This window comes from Hakea prostrata, chromosome 1 (assembly GCF_041222555.1).
Source record: "Hakea prostrata isolate BN-2017 chromosome 1, UWA_Hpros_2, whole genome shotgun sequence".
In the NCBI taxonomy this organism is placed as follows: Eukaryota; Viridiplantae; Streptophyta; class Magnoliopsida; order Proteales; family Proteaceae; genus Hakea; species Hakea prostrata.
This window is the reverse complement of record NC_142600.1, coordinates 66,513,314-66,520,967: the sequence shown is the minus strand read 5'-3', so window position 1 is coordinate 66,520,967 and position 7,654 is coordinate 66,513,314.

Sequence of the window (7,654 nt, the reverse complement as noted above, 5' to 3'; positions counted from 1 at the left end):
TTGTAAGATGTTGGTAATGACTAATGAAAGGGCGGGACACCCTATCAAATTGATGAATCTTTACACGAGTGTCTATCAAAGCAAAAACATCAAGCATGTTACGTTTCACCCAATCAAGAACAACACTAGCCTTATTCTCATCACATAGTCCTCTGACGTTCCAAGCTCCAAAAATCATAAATTAAATAGAAGAAAGATTTGGGTGAGTTTCAAGGCCACCCCCACCTTGCACCACATTAATATCAATCTCCATATTATCCATTTGGTTTGTATGTTCAACGAGGTTTGGCAGAGACTCTTTATTTTGAAGAGGAGCAAACCTATTCTTGTTAAAACGATTCACATTATCCGAAGTATCAGTTCTGTTAGAGAATAGCCGTGCACGAGATTTCACCGATCCAAAATTTCTAGGATGCAGAGTTTGCGGTGTCGAGGAGACTATCATCCCTTGTGATTACCTATTCTGCTGGGGATGCGACGTGTTTGGATCAAACACAATCATCGTGTTGTTCGTGGTGGGTCCCGCCTGAACTCCCAAATTAGGAGTTTGAGATTGATTCAAACTCGTTCCCGCCAATGTCGTTTTAGGAGTTTGAGATTGATTCAAACTCGTTCCCGCCAATGTCGTTTTAGGAGATTGAGATTCAAACTCGTTCCCGCCAATGTTGTTTTAGGAGTTTGAGATTGATTCAAACTCGTTCCAGCCAACGACGTTTGAAGAGTCCCAGAGAGATTCAAGTTACTCTGGTATGGACCTCTTCCATTCACCTTAGAATTAGAGTTTCGATGTCGATCCACTGTTTGCCACTGATCTGCCGTCGGCGACGGAGTTTGCTGCTCTTGAGAAGGTAGCACAGTCGGGTTTGCGTTAGCGCATGATTGTTCCCTATGACCAAATATTGCACACTTGGTGCATACAGGAGGAGCCCATTCATATTGCACAGGCTGTTCCACAATGGTTCCGTCTTCTTGTTCAATTGGGATGGAAGATGGTAGCCCATCAGATGCCTTAACCATTACACAGAACCTCGCGTAAGCAAGACGTTCAAATGATGACGTTCTCCGATCAGTAAACAATGGTTTCCCAAACATACTAGCAATACAAGCTAAACCCTCATGTGTCCAAAATTGAAGATTTAATCCATAAATACGTACCCAGATAGGAAGCTCCGTTTCTTCTTTCTTTTGATGATTCACAAAAGGCGACCATGGTCGTAAAACAAAAGCTCTAGAACCAAAACCCCAAGGTCCCTCATCTATGATTTGTTTGGCCAGGCTTTTGGTAGGGAACTTGAAGATAAACAGGCCATTCGTCAAACCGAAAACTTCCACTGCTCCCACATGGCGCCAATTATCTTCAGCATATTGTTTCATAGCAGTGAACGATGGAGTCTTGCCAAAGACAAACCCAACCAAGGAGGATTCCCAACGTTCCTTGCCTTCCTTTAAGGCCTCCTGGCTGCAACGAACCACCCTCCTCCCATTCACCTCTCCAGGCTGTATATAAGGAAGTTCAACAGGACCTTCAACGTCCTTCCCATTGTTGAAGAGACCAGCCCATGAACCCTCACGCCTAGCATCAGGATTGTCTTCAGCCATTACGTCGACATCGTCGACGGGAGAGCTTTGCTGCATATAAGAGAGCTTAGGCGTTGTTGTCGTCGCTTTCTCCTTCCGTCCTCTTTGTACTTCATGTTCTCCATTTACAGCCTTATTTCTTGCAGGAGAATGGTGTGAATAGATCTGGTGCATCTGATTTGTTATTTGGTACAAAATCTATAGCCTTGTTTCTTATGTGTATTCGTTTACTGTTCCACTTGGTTCGAGTCCCACTACTTTGCTTGATTCACCTGGGTATTTCTCTCTTGGTTAAGTACTTAAAAAGTCAAGAATTTTTAAAGACATCAAGTCAGAGGGTTCTCCTGTAGATTATAAATAAAGGAGAATAAAAAAGAGACTTGATTAGGATATTATTTTTTTGTGAAAATAAAAAGATAAAGATTTTGCGTGTGCATATTTTATGTGTTTTCAAATTGTGTTTCGAATATACTCTTAATCCAATCATTTGACGAAGAGGCTGAGGCATATTAATATCCCCATCCCCGGCTTAGTAAAAGCCCCTCTGTATTAAAAAAAATAAACTTTGAATGCAAGTTACTATTATAACCTTATACCTAAAGAAAAATGACAAAATTATAAGGGGCATTGTATTTTAGGTTATAACAACATTGTAAGAGTTGTGGACCTTTATGTAACTGCTGTCAATATATCATTTTATTATTTAATCAAATGAGTTTTAACTGACTCCAGACCTTTAGTCATATTCTCACTAGCCAACAATCAACCCAACTGTTTTTCGCTGACTATACTTCAGTAATTTGTTTGTAAAATACCTACAACCCATTTTATTTGTGCACTACATAAAATACTATTTATCTTAAAAAAATTTTAATCACAAATTAGAAACATACCTTATATTCAGGAGATATATCATGTTGGTTTCCTCCAATCCCTAAGAATGGTATAACATTGTTGTCCATAATCAATAGAACTTTCTCACAAAATTGTTTATTACTCATTTGGATAAAATTTAATGAGCATCTTGAAATCTTCTTCTCTAATAGAAGGATATATAGATGTCTGTGTGGTTAACATTTGTAAACTATCATGTGAAAAGAATGACTATTAAAAACATTTGGATTAAATGACATTAATTGATCGGTTTCATGCGAGTCACTTCTATGAGAATTGAGACTGAGAGAATAAGAAGGTGATTAGCGTTAATGGTACCCACAGCATTAGCGTTGTTCGCATAGAAAGAGATGAAACTCAACGAACCAGTGAGACTTGCAAGGATAGTTCATGGTTCCAAGTTGACATTTTGACTAATACTAATATTTTGCAAATTTATCAACCCTGTGAAGAAAGTAGAAGGAATATATGTGAAGTTAAACCTCTCTAAGTAAAACCCTATAAGATTTGTGAGGTTTGCAAGGGTGGGTAATGGACCTTCAAGGATATTATTTTGAGGAGCTTGGGTTTGAAGCTGGGTGAGTTGGTTAAGGTTTGGAGTCCCATTACCTGCTTCACATCTCTGTGGATCAATGTATAGAGGTTTGGAGTTTGAGAACCTGATAATCTGATATCGATTTCAAATCTAGAAATTGATTATGGAGGGTGCAACGGTGGTTTTTCCTTTTTCTTTTGTGGGGGTGATTTCAGGCATTGATTCCACTAGTGCATTTAGCAGGGTGAAGGGGACCATATGATTGGTAACAATAAGGTATAAGGTGTGAGAGTATTTTAGTTATATTATATTTATCAAACTCTAAGTTTGAAATTTGAATTATATTAATGGTTGGAGATTCGTCTTAGTTACGGACCTATATGTAATTTATTGCATTAAAAAGGCTCAACATTAAAATATGTTCTATTAAGAGAAGCCACACTTAAAATTTTCTTTTTTCCATTATTAACCTCTTTTTATCTTTTATAAGAATCCAATATAGTGCTCTATTTTTTTATTTTTTTCTTGTTTTATAAAAACCCAATAAATTGATTAGTGTTATAAAATAAAGAGAATATATCAGAGACAAAGAAGAAAAACTAGAACAAGATTAATCAGAAGTGATTCATTCAGTTGAGTGCATTACATATTTATAGTAGAAGGAGCATCTACTCTGATATGGAAATACAATATATAATTCTTACACACAATAAGATATTCTTGATATGGAAAGATAGATTGCCGCCAAAGATAGAAGGTGCATAGAATGGAAATATTGACCGCCACCATTGCATGTTGAGATCATTGTAATCTTCAATAAAGATGGGAATGTGAATCATCAAGATTATATGATGAGGTGGTTGAGATCTTCAATTGGAAGTATTGTCTATTGAGGGGTGATGGATATCCACAATCAATATTATTTATAACACTCCCCCTTGGATGTCCATCAATAGATAATGTACCTTGTTAAAACCTTACTAAGAAAAAACCCAGTGGGAAAAAATCTTAACGAAGGAAAAAGAGTATACATATCTAAACAATACGTATCACTAGCTGCCTCATTAAAAACCTTACCAGGAAAACCCAGTGGGATAAACCTTGGTGAAGGGAAAAAGAGTGCAGCACGTATTTTACTCCCCCTGATGATAAGATCATTGAATATTTTTGAGTCTACGCATCCCAATCTTATGTACCAGCTTTTCAAAACTTGAAGTAGGTAATGCCTTAGTAAATAAATATGCCAAATTATCACTTAAACGAATTTGTTGAACATCAATTTCACCATTTCGTTGAAGATCATGAGTGAAGAAGAATTTTGGTGAAATATGTTTCGTTCTATCTCCTTTGATGTATCCTCCCTTCAATTGAGCTATACATGCAGCATTATCTTCATATAATACTGTTGAAATTCCTTTATCCAATGGAAAACCACATGTTTCCTGGATGTGTTGAGTCATAGATCTTAATCAAACACATTCTTGGCTTACTTCATGAATCGCTATTATCTCTACATGATTTGAAGAAGTGGCAGCTATAGTTTGTTTTGTTGAACATCATGAAATAGCTGTACTTCCACTTGTGAATAAATAACCTGTTTGAGATCTAGCTTTGTGTGGATCAGATAAATATCCTACATCTGCATAACCAGTAAGTTGATGTCCACATTCATTTGAATAAAATAATCCCAAATCAATAGTTCCTTGAAGGTAATGAAATATATGTTTAATACCATTCCAGTGTCTTCGTGTTGGAGAAGAACTAAATCTTGCTAATAAACTTACAAAAAAAGATATATCCGGTCTTGTACTATTAGCAAGATACATTAATGCCCCAATTGCATTGAGATATGGTCCTTCAGGACCAAGAAGTTCTTCATTATTTTCATGGGGTCGAAATGAATTTTTCTTTATGTCAAGCGATCTTACAACCATTGGGGTATTCAATGGATGTGCTTTATCCATATAAAATTGCTTTAAAATCTTCTGTGTATAAGTTGATTGATGAACAAATATTCTATTTATCAAATGCTCAATCTATAAGTCAAGACAATCTCTCCAAGATCTTTCATTTCAAATTCTTTCTTCAAATAGTCAACTGCTTTTGGAAGCTCTTCAAGAGTTCCAATGATATTCAAGTCATCAACATATACACTTATTATAACAAAGTTAGATCCATATCTTTTAATAAAAACACAAGGGCAGATTGGGTCATTTTTGTACCCTTCTTTTAATAAATATTCACTAAGGCGATTATACCACATACGCCCTGATTGCTTTAATCCATATAATGATCTTTGAAGCCTTATTGAACAAATTTCCCGAGAATTTTTATATGTTTCAGGCATTTTGAATCCTTCAAGAATTCTCACATAAATTTCACTATCGAGTGAGCCATATAAATAGGCTGTAACAACATCCATCAAACGCATGTCAAGTTTCTTATGCACTGCCCGAATAATAAGATATCTGAAGGTGATTGCATCTACCACAAGAGAATATGTTTCCATATAATCAATGCCAGGCCTTTGAGAAAATCCTTGTGCCATAAGTCGTGTTTTATATCTTACGACTTCATTTTTCTCATTTCTCTTTCCCACAAAAACCCATTTGTACCCCACTGGCTTTACACATTTAGGTGTTTGGACTACAGGTCCAAAAACTTTACGTTTTTCAAGTGAATTCAATTCCACTTGAATTGCGTCTTTCCATTTTGGCCAATCATTTCTTCGTTTACATTCATCCATGGATTTAGGTTCAAGATCCTCGTCTTGTTTCATTATTTCAACCGAAGCATTATATGCAAAAATGCTGTCGACAACTATATCTTTTCGGTTCCATCTTTTTCCTGTAGTGACATAACTAATTGAGATCTCTTCATTATTTTCAGGTACCTGAACCTCTTCTAAGGTTTTATGGAAAGTTATGCCTTCAGGATTTTCATGATGAATTGTCTCCATATCATGACCAATTGTTTCTATATTATGATCATCTTGATCATTTGCTTCCTTCCTTTTTCTAGGATTTTTATCCTTGGAACCGATTGGTCTTCCACGTTTTAAATGTGGTTTAATCTCATTTGCACTAATAGATTGTCCTGCAGAGACATCAATTCGAATTGGAGCATTCATAGCTGGAATATGAGATTTAGTAATTCTTGGCAAGTTAGTAAAAGCATCTGCAGCTGATTTGCAATATTTTGTAAATGAATTATCTTTTGAACTTCAAGTTCACATTGCTTAGTACGAGGATCTAAATGAGATAAAGATAATGCATTCCAATCAATCTCTTTTTCCAACTGTTTATTCTCTCCCCCTAATGTTGGAAAAATTGATTCATCAAAATGACAATCAGCAAATCTTGTTTTAAATGAATCTCCAATCATTGGTTCTAGATATTGAATTATAGAGGGAGATTCATATCCAACATATATTCCTAACTTTCTTTGGGGACCCATCTTTGTGCGTTGTGGTGGAGCAATTGGAACATAAACAGCACAACCAAATATTCTAAGATGGGATATATTTGGCTCCTGACCATAAACCAATTGTAATGAAGAGAATTTCTGATAACTTGTTGGCCTGATGCGTACAAGTGATGCTGCATGTAAAATAGCATATCCCCATGCCGACATAGGGAGTTTTGTTCTCATAAGCAATGGTCTAGCTATTAATTGAAGACGTTTAATAAATGATTCTGCCAGACCATTTTGGGTATGAACATGAGCAACAGGCTGTTCAACTACGATTCCAGTTGACATACAATAATCATTAAAAGCCTGAGATGTAAACTCACCAGCATTATCAAGACGAATTGTCTTTATTGTATAATTTGGAAATTGTGCTCTTAATTGAATTATTTGAGCAAGCAATCTTGCAAATGCCAAATTGCGACTTGATAATAAGCATACATGTGACCATCTTGTATATGCATCTAATAAAACCATATAATATCTAAATGATCCACATGATGGTTGGACGGGTCCACATATATCACCCTATATACGTTCCAAAAATGCAGGGGATTCAAATCCAACTTTAGCTGGTGATGGTCTAGTAATAAGTTTCCCTTGAGAACAAGCAACACAAGAAAATTCATTGAATTGAAGAATCTTTTGGTTCTTCAATGGATGACCATGTGAATTTTCAATAATTTTTCGCATCATATTCGACCTAGGATGACCCAACCGGTCATGCCAAATAATAAAACTATTGGAATCAAAATTCTTTTGATTCACCAAAGCATGTATTTCAACCATGCGAATATTTGTGTAGTACAAACCGAAAGAAAAAGCAGGTAATTTTTCCAAAATATATTTTCTACCTGTCACTTTTGTAGTAATACAAAGATATTCGGTTTTACCATCATATGCAGTCTCAATATGATAGCCATTTTGATGAATGTCTTTGAAACTTAATAAGTTTCTTTGAGACTTACTACAAAATAATGCATCATTGATTACCAACTTGGTTCCTTTAGGTAATAATAAATTAACTCTTCCAGAGCCTTCAATTAATTTTGTACTACCACTTATTGTATGAACTTTGGCTTCCTCCATTTTCAAATAAGAGAAATATTTTTTATCTCTTAGTATAGTATGCGTCGTAGCACTATCTGCGAGGCATTTATCGTCTTCACTAATCTTGGA